The sequence below is a fragment of the Mobula birostris genome, chromosome 2 (genome assembly GCF_030028105.1).
Source record: "Mobula birostris isolate sMobBir1 chromosome 2, sMobBir1.hap1, whole genome shotgun sequence".
Lineage (NCBI taxonomy): Eukaryota > Metazoa > Chordata > Chondrichthyes > Myliobatiformes > Myliobatidae > Mobula > Mobula birostris.
The window spans coordinates 91571547-91587070 of NC_092371.1; the positions used below are offsets into that span (position 1 = coordinate 91571547).

Sequence of the window (15524 nt, forward strand, 5' to 3'; positions counted from 1 at the left end):
ACTGTGATACTTGATCTGCTATCGGGGAATGAGACAGGACAGGTGACAAGCTTTTGTAAAGGAATACTTTATCTAGTGATCATAATGCCATTAGTTTCAAAATAAATTTGCAAATAGATAGACCTGGTCCATTCTAGATGAGAGAAAAGCCAATTTTGATGGTATCAAGAAATCTGGCAAATGTGGATTGGGACAGGCTGTTTACTGGCAGAAGTATACTTGGTAAGTGGAAGGACTTCAAAAGTGAAATGTTAAGAGTACAAAACTTGCATGTGCCTATCAGAATAAAAAATAATGATAACAGGTGTAGGGAACTATTGTTTTAAAGAGATGTTGAGGCCCTAGTTTAAACAAAAAGAAGTGGTGCATAGCAGGTAGGAGCAAATGAAATATAAATACAAGAGAACTTTTATGAAATCAGGAAGGCTAAAAGAAGGGCAACACACCCACAAAGTACTGTAAGAACTCAACAGACCAGGCAGCATCGAGGAGGAGTACGGTCGACGTTTCCGTTCGAAACCCTTCGGCAGCTCTGGATCCACAAAGCAAGGTCTCCTTAGATCCCATGCCTCCTGACTTTTTGATTGAGCCTTGCATGGGGAACCTTATCAAATGCCTATCCATATACACTACATCCACTGCTCTATCTTCATCTATGTGTTTTGTTACATCCTCAAAGAATTCAATCAGGTTCATAAGGCATGACCTGCCCTGACTATTCCTAATCAGATTATGTCTCCCTAAATGCTCATAAATACTCATAAATACTGCCCCTCAGGATCTTCAGCAACTAGCCCACCACTGAAGAAAGACTCACTGGTCTATAACTTCCTGGGTTATCGCTAATCTCCTTCTTGAGAAGGGGACAACATTTGCAACCTACCAATCCTCCGGTACTTCTCTTGTCCCTATTGATGATGCAAAGATCATTGTCAGAGGCTCAACAATCTCCTCCCTTGCTTCCCACAGTAGCCTGGGGTACACCTTATCAGGTCTCGGCGACTTATCTAACTTAATACCTTTCAACAGTTCCAGCACATCCTCTTTCTTAATGTCTATACACTCAAGCATTTCAGCCCACTGCAAGTCATCCCCACAATTGCCACTGTCCTTTTCACAGGTGAACAATAAAGCAAAGTACTCATTAAGTACCTCTGTTACCTCCTCCAACTCCATGCACATGCTTCCACTATCACACCTGATAGGTCCTATTCTCACATGGCTCATCCTCTTGCTATTCACAGTTGTAGAATGCCCTGGGGTTTTCCTTAATCCTGCTTGCCAAAGCCTTCTCATGGCCCCTTCTGGCTCTCCCAATTTCATTTTTGAGCTCCTTCCCGGCACCTTTGTAATTTTCTAGAGCTCTAACAGTACCTTGTTTCTTGAGTCTTTTGTAAGCTTTTCTTTACTAGATTTTCTACATCCTTTGTTCTTTTACCCTACCATCCTCTCCCTGCCTCAATGGAACATACTTATGCAGAACTCCATGCAAATGTTCCTTGAATATTTGCCACATTTCTGCCATTTCCCTGAGAACATCTGCGCCCAATTTATGCCCCCATGTTCCTGCCTAAAAGCTATTTCCCCCTACACCAATTAAATGTTTTCCCAAATTGTCTGCTCCTATCCCTCTCCAGCACTATGGTAAAGGAGACAGAGTTGTGATCACTACCTCCAAAATGCTCATCCTCAGAGATCTGACACCAGACTAGGTTCACTTCCAAATACCAGATCAAGTACAGCGCAAGAGGTTCACAGAATGCAGACAGCCAGGTAACTGCAAAGGGTTCACAAAACTTTTCTTGCCAATATATGTGCTTGGAGTCAAGAGATGTAGGAGCTGCTGAATGGATTTTTTGCATCTGTATTTACTTGCAAAACAGACAATACTATAGAAGTGAGGCAAAGCAGCAGTGAGGTCATGGACCTGATACAGATGACAGAGGAGGTGTTCGCTGTCTTGAAGCAAACTAGGGTGGCGAAATCCTCTGGCCTGACAAAGTGTTCTCTCAGACCCTAAGGGGAGCAAGTGCTGAAATTGCAGGGGCCCTAGCAGAGATATTTAAATCATCCTTATGTACAGGTGAGGTAGAAACATAGAAAACCTACAGCAAAATACAGGCCCTTTGGCCCACAGTGCTCTGCTGAACATATACTTTACTTTATACATGGAATTATGATGTACTGGCCATTACAGAGACTTGGCTGGCACCAGGGCAGGAATGGATTCTCAATATTCCTGGATTTCAGTGCTTTAACAGGGATAGAGAGGGCAGAAAAAGGGGAGGAGGGGTGGCATTACTGGTCAGGGATACTATTACAGCTACAGAAAGGGTGGGTAATGTAGCAGGATCCTCTTTTGAGTCAATATGGGTGCAGGTCAGGAACAGGAAGGGAGCAGTTACTCTACTGGGGGTATTCTATAGGCCCCCTGGTAGCAGCAGAGATACAGAGGAGCAGATTGGGAGGCAGATTTTGGAAAGGTGCAAAAATAACAGGGTTGTTATCATGGGTGACTTTAACTTCCCTAATATTGATTGGCACCTGATTAGTTCCAAGGGTTTAGATGGGGCAGAATTTGTTAAGTGTGTCCAGGATGGATTCCTGTCACAGTATGTGGACAGGCCGACCAGGGGGAATGCCATACTAGATCTAGTACTAGGTAATGAACCGGGTCAGGTCACAGATCTCTCAGTGGGTGAGCATCTGAGGGACAGTGACCACTGCTCCCTGGCCTTTATAATTATCATGCAAAAGGATAGAATCAAAGAGGACAGGAAAATTTTTAATTGGGGAAAGGCAAATTATGAGGCTATAAGGCTAGAACTTGCGGGTGTGAATTGGGATGATGTTTTTGCAGGGAAATGTACTATGGACATGTGGTCGAAGTTTAGAGATCTCTTGCGGGATGTAAGGGATAAATTTGTCCCAGTGAGGAAAATAAAAAATGGTAGGGTGAAGGAACCATGGGTGACAAGTGAGGTGGAAAATCTAGTCAGGAGGAAGAAGGCAGCATACATGAGGTTTAGGAAGCAAGGATCAGCTGGGCCTATGGAGGAATATAGGGAAGCAAGAAAGGAGCTTAAGAAGGGGCTGAGAAGAACAAGAAGGGGGCATGAGAAGGCCTTGGCAAGTAGGGTAAAGGAAAACCCCAAGGCATTCTTCCATTATGTGAAGAAAAAAAGGATGACAGGAGTGAAGGTAGGACCCATTAGAGATAAAGGTGAGAAGATGTGCCTGGAGGCTATGGAAGTGAGCGAGGTTCTCAATGAATACTTCTCTTTAGTATTCACCGACGAGAGGGAACTTGATGATTGTGAGGACAATATGAGTGAGGTTGATATTCTGGAGCATGCTGATATTAAGGGAGAGGAGGTGTTGGAGTTGTTAAAATACATTAGGACAGATAAGTCCCCAGGGCCTGACGGAACATTCCCCAGGCTGCTCCGCGAGGCGAGAGAAGAGATTGCTGAGCCTCTGGCTAGGATCTTTATGTCCTCATTGTCCACAGGAATGGTACCGGAGGATTGGAGGGAGGCAAATGTTGTTCCCTTGTTCAAAAAAGGTAGTAGAGATAGTCCGGGTAATTATAGACCAGTGAGCCTTACGTCTGTGGTGGGAAAGCTGTTGGAAAAGATTCTTAGAGATAGGATCTATAGGCATTTAGAGAATCATGGCCTGATCAGGGACAGTCAGCATGGCTTTGTGAAGGGCAGATCGTGTCTAACAAGCCTGATAGAGTTCTTTGAGGAGGTGACTAGCAATATTGATGAGGGCAGTGCAGTGGATGTGATCTATATGGATTTTAGTAAGGCATTTGACAAGGTTCCACACGGTAGGCTTATTCAGAAAGTTAGAAGGCATGGGATCCAGGGGAGTTTGGCCAGGTGGATTCAGAATTGGCTTGCCTGCAGAAGGCAGAGGGTGGTGGTGGAGGGAGTACATTCAGATTGGAGGATTGCGACTAGTGGTGTCCCACAAGGATCTGTTCTGGGACCTCTACTTTTCGTGATTTTTGTTAACGACCTGGATGTGGGGGTAGAAGGGTGGGTGGCAAGTTTGCAGACGACACAAAGGTTGGTGGTGTTGTAGATAGTGTAGAGGATTATCAAAGATTGCAGGGAGACATTGATAGGATGCAGAAGTGGGCTGAGAAGTGGCAGATAGAGTTCAACCCGGAGAAGTGTGAGGTGGTACACTTTGGAAGGACAAACTCCAAGGCAGAGTACAAAGTAAATGGCAGGATACTTGGTAGTGTGGAGGAGCAGAGGGATCTCGGGGTACATGTCCACAGATCCCTGAAAGTTGCCTCACAGGTGGATAGGGTAGTTAAGAAAGCTTATGGGGTGTTAGCTTTCATAAGTCGAGGGACAGAGTTTAAGAGTCGCGATGTAATGATGCAGCTCTATAAAACTCTGGTTAGGCCACGCTTGGAGTATTGTGTCCAGTTCTGGTCACCTCACTATAGGAAGGATGTGGAAGCATTGGAAAGGGTACAGAGGAGATTTATCAGGATGCTGCCTGGTTTAGAAAGTATGCATTATGATCAGAGATTAAGGGAGCTACGGCTTTACTCTTTGGAGAGAAGGAGGATGAGAGGAGACATGAGAGGTGTACAAGATAATAAGAGGAATAGATAGCGTGGATAGCCAGCGCCTCTTCCCCAGGGCACCACTGCTCAATACAAGAGGACATGGCTTTAAGGTAAGAGGTGGGAAGTTCAAGGGGGATATGAGAGGAAGGTTTTTTTACTCAGAGTGGTTGGTGCGTGGAATGCACTGCCTGAGTCAGTGGTGGAGGCAGATACACTAGTGAAGTTTAAGAGACTACTAGACAGGTATATGGAGGAACCTAAGGTGGGGGCTTATATGGGAGGCAGGGTTTGAGGGTCGGCACAACATTGTGGGACGAAGGGCCTGTACTATTCTATGATCTATGTTAAATTACCTAGGGTTACCCATAGCCCTCTATTTTTCCAAGTTCCATGAATCTACTATATATTCTATATATTACTATATTCTGTCATATTTGACCTACCAAAATGAACCACCCCACACTTATCTGGGTTGAACTCCATCTGCCGCTTCTCAGCCCAGTTTTGTATCGTATTGATGTCCTACTGTAACCTCTGACAGCCCTAAACACTATCCACAACACCCCCAACCTTTGTGTCATCAGCAAGTTTACTAACCCATCCCTCCACTTCTACATCCAGGTCATTTAAAAAAATCACAGAGAATGGGTCCAAGAACAGATCCCTGAGGCACACAACTGGTCACCAGCCTCCATGCAGAATATGACCCATCTACAACCACTCTTTGCCTTCTGTGGGCAAGCCAGTTCAGGATCCAGAAAGCAACTTCCCCTTTGATCCCATGCCTTCTTACTTTCTCAATCAGGTTTTCATGAGGTACCTTGTCAAATTCCTTGTTGAAATCCATATACACTACATCTACTGCTCTACCTTCAATGTGTTCAGTCACATCCTCAAAAAATTCAATCGGGGGACTTCCGGTAGAGCTCATGGAGTGAAGTCGTGTTCTTAACTCACTCCATCACCTCTGAGTTTTTTTTCCTATTATCAGCTATATTTAACTAACCATTAAGGCATCGACTTTTACAATAATCTGAAATAAAATGGGCTTTTTGATATTTGGATGCTTTTAAGGTCTGCTATGTCTGAGAACGGAAAAAATGGGAAAGATGGCAAACCTCCGGTTAGACCGAAAGGTACCGATCTTCCTCCAACTGAACCACCTTTGACTCTGAAAGCTATATCGGATCTAATTCAAAGGGAAATATCAACCTCTATAAAGGAGCTGATTCGTGCGGAAATTTCAATTAATTTCCAGAAACTTGCCGATTCAATCGATAAAATGCAAACATCTATCACGGAACATCAGTCGGCTATATTTAATGTTCAAAAATCCACGCAACAAAATGAACTCAAGATGGAGAAAATTGAAGAAACAATTACTATAATGAAGAAAAACCTTGACTTTCTGACTTTTAAAAACTCTGACTTCGAATCCAGAATGCGACGGCAGAATATTCGAATTATTGGTGTTCGTGAAGCTGCTGAATCTGACAACCCTATAAAGTTTTTTTCTCAACTTTTAAAAGATGCATTTCCTACCGTATTTCCTGACCAACCACCGTTATTGGATCGGGCTCACAGAGTTCCATCATATTCGTCTAAGTCCGATAAACCTCGGCATGTCATTTTACATTTTCATTACTTTCAAGACAAGGAGAAACTGCTTCGATTTGTTCAATCTAAAGGTTACATTGATTTTTTGGATCTTCAGTTCCGATTCGTGGAGGACTTCAGCAAACAGATTCGGGATCAACGGGTTCGTTACAGATCTGTGATGTCGGAACTCTACAAGATGGATTTAAAACCAGCGCTGCTTTACCCAGCACGTTTAAGGATCCGTACGCCTGACGGAGCTTTCCGTTTTTTTGAATCTCCATCGGATGCCCAGAGTTATCTGGATCAATTTTCACCTTCAACATCTTAATCGTAATTTTTAACTATGTTTGATCGAAGGTTGTGAATCTGTCGGGTTTAATTTTTGTTTGCTTTATATGGGCAGAAAAGTTTATTTTTGATTAATTAATATGGTTGCCAAACTTTCTTTCTAACTGCGTCATTCCTTTCTTTTTCCTTGGGGATTATGGGTGGTTATTCCCTTAGTATCATTTTGCGTATTTCCTTTGAGGCCTTAAATTTCGTAGTCTTTAAATGTACTTTTTTTTGTAGGTTTTCCTAACTAGTTTATATTAATAATTTTGTTTCTTTTTTTTTGGTTAATCATTGTATCTGTGGTCTGTTATGGTTTTCTTTATATTTTCTGGCTTTTTCTCTGTTTTACATTGTGCTGGTCTTAATTGATCTACCTTTTTTTATTCTTCTACTGTTTTATAACTAGCTGATATTTTTTATATTCACACTTTTTTTTAGTGAGCATCTATCGGAAGTCATGGGGGTAGTTTTAGTGCTTGCTTCTTTCTGGCGGGTCTGCTTTAGATTTAGCCTTGGGGTCATGGGGTGGTGGGTGGTGGGAGGGGCTTCACGTTTTAGTTTTTTTCTTCTTGGGCTACTTACATTACTGAAGTATTGGTTGCGCTCTCCTTCCCATTATCTCTGGTTTGTTCTGCTCCCTTTCCGGGTTCGTGGGTCGAACCTATCGTCAATCCTTTTTTTTTTGCGGGTTGACTTTAGGGTTTATGGAGTCTATTATTAATTTTGTCTCCTGGAATACTAATGGTCTTAATCATCCTATTAAAAGGAAAAAAGTTTTTAAAGTATTCCGGAGACTTAAAGCACATGTTCTATTTTTACAAGAGACCCATGTGTGGAGGGGGGACAGACTACATTTTTTTAAATTCTGGAAGGAACAACAGTTTCATTCGAATTCTAACGCTAAGATTCGAGGCGTCTCTATTTGCATAGACTCCTCAGTTACTTTTGTACAACATGATATTACCTCTGATCCGAATGGTAGATTTCTACTGGTTAGTGGTCGACTATTTAATAAAAAGGTAGTTTTGGTCAATGTTTATGCACCCAATATGGACTGTCCGGAATTTTATAAATCATTATTTAATCGATTCCCGAATTTGAATGAGTTTTCACTGATCTGGGGTGGAGATCTTAATACTTGCTTATCCCCAGTTTTGGACCGTTCGGCTCCTCTACGGACCTTACCCAATAAATCTGCAACTTGATTAACTCATTCCTCTCTGATTCTGGGTCGACGGACATCTGGCGTTCTTTGCATCCTCAGGAAAAAGATTTTTCTTTTTTTTCCACATGTTCACCATTCCTATTCAAGAATTGATTATTTCTTTATTGATTCTCGGCTTATCTCTTCAGTGATTAAATGTGATTATGATTCTATTACCATTTTGGATCATGCTCCACTTAAGCTTTCTATTAAAATTCAGGTCAATGCACAAAATAGTAGACAATGGCGTTTTAATTCGTTGCTGCTTCAGGACTCGGATTTTGTTAACTTTATGAATGAACAGAATGATCTTTTTTTTTTACAATCAACTATACAGAGGATATTTCTGTGAACGTTCTTTGGGATACTTTTAAAGCTTATATTCGTGGTCAGATTATCTCGTATTCTGCTGCTTTGAGGAAGAAGCTGAAGCAGGAGGAGCTGGTCATTGTGGACAAGATTAAGGAAATTGGTAAGAAATATGTTACAGCTCCCTCTGAGGAGTTGTATAAACAAAGAACTGAATTTCAAATGGAACACAGTTTATTACTTTCGTCTTCAATTGTAAACCAATTAAAGAAAACAAGAAGTGAATTTTATGCACACAGTGACAAAGTTGGCAAATTGTTGGCTAACCAATTGAAGTCTAATTATACTAAATCTCAAATTAATCAGATTTATAATCAAAATGATCAATTGATATTTGATCATGCGGAGATTAATCAAACCTTTTTTGATTTTTATTCTTCCTTATATCAATCTGAGTCTTTACGAGACTCTAAATATATGAATGACCTTTTAGATAACCTAGATTTCCCTGAGATTTCACAGGATATGTCTTCTATGCTAGATACTCCCATTACCACTGATGAGATTAAGAATGTTATTTCCTCTATGAACCTGGGGAAAGCTCCTGGGTTTACCGTGGAATTTTATAGGTTTTTTGCACCTTCATTAATCCCTTGGTTCGGTAGGGTTTTGGAGGCTTCATTAAAACTTGGTAAACTTCCCGAATCCTTCAATAGAGCGTCAATCTCTCTAATATTAAAGAAGGATAAAGATCCTGCTCAATGTGCATCTTATAGACCAATATCTTTATTAAATGTTGATTCTAAAATTTTTTCTAAATTATTAGCAAACAGATTAGAAAAAGTTCTCCCTTTTATTATTTCCGAAGACCAAACGGGTTTTATTAAAGGTTGTTACTCTTTCTACAACATTCGCACACTGTTAAATATTGTTTATACCCCCTCACAAAATGTTCCTGAGTGTGTTATCTCTTTAGATGCTGAAAAAGCTTTTGATAGAGTAGAATGGCCTTACTTATTTAAGGTGCTTGAAATGTTTAATTTTAGCTCGAAATTTATATCTTGGAACAAACTGTTATATCATTCTCCTATGGCCTCGGTCCGTACTAACTCTTTAAGCTCACCTTTTTTCCCTCTTTTTCGAGGTACTCGACAAGGTTGTCCTCTTAGTCCTTTATTATTTGATATTGTATTAGAACCTCTTGCAATTGCCATTCGAGAATCTCCAAATATTATTGGGATAACTCGGGGCTTAAAGTCCCATAAAATATCACTCTATGCTGATGACTTACTTTTATATATTTCTAATCCTCAAAAATCCATTCCTGCTGTTTTAGATTTATTAGCACAATTCAGTCTTTTTTCAGGTTATAAATTAAATCTTAGAAAGAGTGAACTTTTTCCGATTAATAAACGACCTCCCTTGTATCATAACTTTCCATTTAAATTGATTAATAATCATTTCTCATATCTTGGGATTAAAATTACTTATAAACACAAAGATTTATTTAAGACTAATTTTTTTTACCCTTAATTGATCATATTACTCAACTTTCATCTAAATGGTTTCCATTTAACTTTGATTGGTCGTATTAATGCAGTTAAGATGTTTATTCTGCCAACATTTTTATATATATTTCAGGCTTTACCAATTTTTGTTCCAAAATCTTTTTTTGATAAAGTTGACTCTAAAATTTCTTCATTTATTTGGCAAAATAAAAACCCGAGACTGGGTAAAATACATTTACAGAAAGCTAAGAGAGATGGAGGTTTAGCATTATCTAACTTTAGATTCTATTACTGGGCAATTAATATTCGACAAATGAAACTTTGGATACTTGACCAAGATACACTATCCATCCCTAAATGGGTATTTTTGGAATTACAATCTGCTCAGGGCTATGCACTTGGCTCTCTTTTAGGTTCCTCTCTTCCTTTCGATTTGAAACGCCTCAAAGTGGTTTCTAACCCGATAGTTAAATATACCTTACGTTTTTGGTTTCAATTCAGAAAATTTTTCGATCTTAACCAATTTGGGCTAGCGATCCCTATTTTAGGTAACATATTTTTTCCTCCCTCTTTCACGGATCGTGCTTTTCAAATTTGGAAGACTAAGGGTATTTCACGGTTTTTGGATTTATTTTTAGATGGTTTCCTTATGTCTTTTGAACAATTATCTAATAAATATAATTTACCAAGAATACATTTTTTTAGATATCTTCAAGTTAGAAATTTCCTAAGTACTATACTTTCTTCCTTTCCAATGCTTCCTCCTACATATATTTTAGATACTATAATTAACCTTAATCCATGTCAGAAAGGTGCAACGACTATTATTTATAATATTATTATGAAACTTAGGAAAGCTCCATTTGATAAGATTAGGTCAGATTGGGAACAAGAATTGGGTTCTATTATTTCCGTGGATGACTGGGGGCAGATTTTACAATTAATCAATACTTCCTCTATCTGTGCTAAACATTCCCTATGATTCTTTATGATTCCTCATTTAAATTTGAACAGACCTGGAGATCTTTTATTCAATATTTTCATGTAATGTAATTTTTTTTTCTCTTTTGTTTCATATTTATATTCCCTCCTTGCTTTTTTTAAACTGTTTTTAATGGAGGTTGGGTTTGAGGACGCGATTTTAAGTTTTTTAACTCCTCCTGTTTCCAAGTTAGCCCATTGCTTTGCTTTGCTTTTAGCTTAGTTTCACGGTGGGTTTTTTTGGGGGTTTTTTTTTCCCCTTTTCTCTAGATTAGGATAGATAGATGGGATAGAGAGAGATAGAGAGAGATAGATAGATAGATATATATAAAAACTTAGTATACTATTAATTTACCTTATTATTTTATGTTTCAACTGCACTGTTTGTATCAATTTTTTTTCTGTATTAATATCTCCTGTAATTTCTAACAGTGTATTAGTGCTTATACGGTTTACCTTTTGTATACTTATTTAATAAAAAGATTTAAGAAAGAAAGAAAAAATTCAATCAGGCTTGTAAGGCACGACCTGCCTTTGACAAAGCCATGCTGACTTTTCCTTTTATGCCTCTCCAGATGTCAGAAACACAGAAAACCTACAGCACAATACAGGCCCTTCAGCCCACAAAGCTGTGCCAAACATGTCTCTACCTGAGAAATTACCTAGTGACCCATAGCCCTCTATTTTTCTGAGCCCCACATACCTGTCTACGAGTCCCTTAAAAGACCCTACTGTATCTGCCTCCACCACCGTCGCCGGCAGCCCATTCCACGCACTCACCAGTCTGCGTAAAAAACTTACCCCTGATATCTCCCCTGTACCTTAAAACTCTGCCCTCGTGCTGGGAAAAAACCTCTGACTATTCACATGCTCAATGCCTCTCTTCTTATACACCTCTATCAGGTCACCTCTCTTCCTCCGTCGCTCCAAGGAAAAAAGGCTGAGTTTACTCAACCTATTCTCAAGGCATGCTCTCCAATCCAGGCAGCATCCTTATAAATCTCCTCTGCACCCTTTCTATGGTTTCCACGTCCTTCCTATAGTGAGGCAACCAGAACTGAGCATAATACTCCAAGCAGGGTCTGACCAGCGTCCTATATAGCTGCAACATTACCTCTCGGCTCCTAAACTTAATCCCATGATTGATGAAAGCCAATGCACCGTATGCTTTCTTAACCACAGAGTCAACCTGCGCAGCAGCTTTGAGTGTTCTATGGATTCGGACCCCAAGATCCCTCTGTTCTTCCACACAGCCAAGAGTCTTACCATTAATACTACAAACTTTGTATATTCTGTCATCATATTCAATGTTCATAAATCCTGCCTCTCAGGATCTTTTCTATCTGTTCCACAACTCTCCCCAGTGTCCCTCTGTTCGACAACCCTCCCCGGGATCCCAACCACCGAAGTAAGACTAACGGGTATATAATTTCTTGGGCTACCTCTACGCCCTTTCTTGAATAAGGGAACAATATCCGCAACCGTCCAATCCTCCGGAACCTCTCCCATTAATGATGGTGCCACTGATGATCATTGCCAGAGGCTCAGCAATATCCTTCCTTGCCTCCCACCATAGCCTGGGGTACATCTCATCCGGTCCCAGTGACTTATCCAACTTGCTTTCCAAAAGCTCCAGCACATCCTTTTTCTTAATATCTATATGCTCAAGCTTTTCAGTATGTTGTAAGTCATCCATACAATTGCCAAGATCCTTTTCTGTAGAGAATACTGAAGCAAAGTATTCATTAAGTACCTCTGCTAGCTCCTCTGGTTCCGTACACACTTTTCCACTGTCACACTTGATTTGTCCAATTCTCTCAGGCCTTATCCTCTTGCTCTTCACGTACTTGTAGAATGCCTTGGAGTTTTCCTTAACCCTGCCTGTCAAGGCCTTCTCTTGGCCCCTTCTGGCTCTCCTAATTTCATTAAGCTCATTCCTGCTAGCCTTATAATCTTCTAGATCTCGATCATTACCTAGTGTTTTGTACTTTTCGTAAGCTTTTCTTTTCTTCTTGACTAGATTTTCAACAGCTTTTGTACACTACGGTTTCTGTACCCTACCATCCTTTCCATCTCATTGGAACGTATCTATGCGGAACGCCACACAAATATCCCCTGAACATTTGCCACATTTCTGCCGTGCATTTCCCTAAGAACATCTGTTCCCAGTTTATGCTTCCAAGTTCCTGCCTGATAGCCTCATATTTCCCCTTACTCCAATTAAACGCTTTCCTAACTTGTCCGTTCCTATCCCTCTTCATTGCTATGGTAAAGGAGATAGAATTGTGATCACTATCTCCAAAATGCTCTCCCACTGAGAGCAGGTACTAGAGGATTAGACAATAGTCAATTTTGTTCAGCTGTTTAAGGCTCTTAAAAAAAAAGTGAGGAAATTACAGGCCTGTGAGCCTGACATCAGTACAGTCAGCCCTCCTTATCCGTGAGGGATTACTTATAATACCTAATACAATGTAAATGCTATGTAAAATAGTTGTTATACTGCGTTGTTTAGGGAATAATGACAAGAACATGCTTGAACAAGAATAATGTCTGTACATGCTTGAACAGCAAGTGCTGGAAGAGCACTTCCGGGTTTTCTCGATTCACGGTTGAATTTGCGCATGCGGAACTCGCGGATAAGGAAGGCCGACTGTAGTGGGAAAGTTATTGGAAGGTGTACTAAGGAACCAGATAGGAGTATTTGGATGGACCGGGACTGAAAAGGGATAATCAGTCTGGCTTTGTCAATGGTAGGTAGTCTCTAATCAATCTAAAAGAATTTGAGGAAGTTACCAGAGAAGTTAACAAACATAAGGCAATGGTTGTTGTCTACATGGACTTTAGCAAGGCCTATGACAAGGTCCCGCATGGGAGCTTGGTAAAGAAAGTTCGGTCGCTTGGCATTCAAGATGAGGTAGTAAATTGGATTAGACATTGACCATGCAGAAGAAGCCAGAGAGTGGAAGTAGATGGTTGCCTCTGACTGGAGTGCCACAGGGCACGGTGCTGGGCTCATTATCGCTTGTCATCCAAACCAATGATCTGGATGATAACTGGATCAGCGAAGTTGCAGATGACACTAAGATTGGGGGTGTAGTGGAGAGTGAAGAACTTGCAGTGGGATCTGGTCCCGCTGGAAAAATAACAAACCGAATTTAATGCAGACAAGTGGGACGTGCCGCATTTCAGAAGGAACAAGGGTACGTCTTTCAGTGAACAGTAGGGCACTGAGGAGTGGTAGAACAAAGGAATCTGGGAACACAGGTCCATAATTAACTGAAAGTGATGTCACAAGTAAATAGGGCCATAAGCAATCCTTTGGCACATGGGCTTTTGTGAATCAACATACTGAGTACAAGAGATGGGATGTTATGTTGAAGTCGTACAAGATGCTGGTGAGGCATAATTTTGAGTACTGTGTACAGTTTTAATCATCTACCTACATAAAAGATGCAAATAAGGTTGAAAAAGTACAATGAAAATTTAAAAGGATGTTGCCTGGACTGAAGGATCTGAGTTATAAGGGAAGACTGAATAGGTTAGGACTTTAATCCTTGGAACATAGAAGATTGAGAGATTTCAAAGAGGTATACAAATTATGAGGGGTATAGAAAGGGTAAAGGCAAGCAGGCTTTTTCCAGTGAGGTTGGGTGAGGCTACAACTAGAGGTCATGGGTGTGAGGGGAACCTGAAGTACCCCTATTAACTGTGCTTTTGAAAAGAGTTATTTAACAGCTTGTTTGTATAAGAGAGAGCGAGAGACGAAGATTGATGGTTGGACTGTCACTTTAAGGCACTGGAAGTAACTTTGGATTTCTACTGAGTTTGGAGTTGAAGACAGCACCGAGCAGCTCGGAAGTTGCTATGGTGACCGAAGGCAGGTTGATGATATTACTTCAAGGGCAGTTTGCCTGCTTGTGCATTTCTTCACAGACAAAGGAAGGAGGGATTATTTGAATGACAGTTGATACTCAGCATGGGAAGATAAAATAGGAGGTCAGATGATACAGACCTCAGACACATGTATGGACACCAAATGAGCATTGTTGTGTCCACAGGAATAGTGGGTTTTGGAGGATCAATCAGACGTATCGATCCATCGCTCTTGCAGTGGAAAGAGGAAAAGGGTTGACTGGTGGGGAGTTATCCATGTGTCCACCCTCACCTGGGGGATAGCTCCACCACAGAAAACCGGTCCCCTTTGTTAGAGTCACAGTCAGTGACTTTGAAAGGATTTTGAAGGACAAGATTGACGGCGTCAGCTCACCTGAAGACTCAAATCTCTCCCTCTCTATCACTACTCAACTAAATACCATGAACTGAACTTTACTCACCATCGTAAGACTGTATCTTTTTACTCCTAGACTTAAAGCTTGGTTTTTCATACATATATATACACACACACACACATACACACATATATATATATATATATTTCCACACTTACTGATTCACTTACTTTTATGTAATCATTGCTAATCTGTTTGATTTATCTACATTTATATTACTGTATTGCATAGTTACTAATAAATATTATTAGTTTATAGCAATACTGGACTCCAAAGTGTTTTCCATCTCTGCTGGTTCTTTATTTCCGTCACGGGATACGTGACATGGGTTAAGGGTGAAAGGTGAAAAGTTTAAGGGGATCATAAGAGGAAACTTCTTCACTCAGGAGGGTGAGAGTGTGGAATAAGCTGCTGGCACAATTGGTGCATGCGAGCTTAATGTGAAAGTTTAAGAGAAGTTTGGACAGATACGTACATGGTAGAGGTATGGAAGGCTATGGGGCTAAATGGCCAACTTCTGCTGTATTTTCCTATGACTCAGTAATATGAACTATACTCTACATTCCTACGTAAACATCACAAAATTGAAACTTATACAACCACATAACAATTACAGCACGGAAACAGGCCATCTTGGCACTTCTCGTCCGTGTTGAGATGGCCTGTTTCCGTGCTGTAATTGTTATACGGTTAACCAACAATTAACC

The 15524-nt window shown here is 40.4% G+C and overlaps 1 protein-coding gene across 1 annotated transcript in view; it reads right to left on the bottom strand.

Annotated features, from left to right (window-relative positions):
• ahcy (adenosylhomocysteinase) overlaps window positions 1–15524 on the bottom strand; it is a 114003-nt gene that overhangs the window by 16321 nt on the left and 82158 nt on the right. The window lies entirely within an intron of this gene.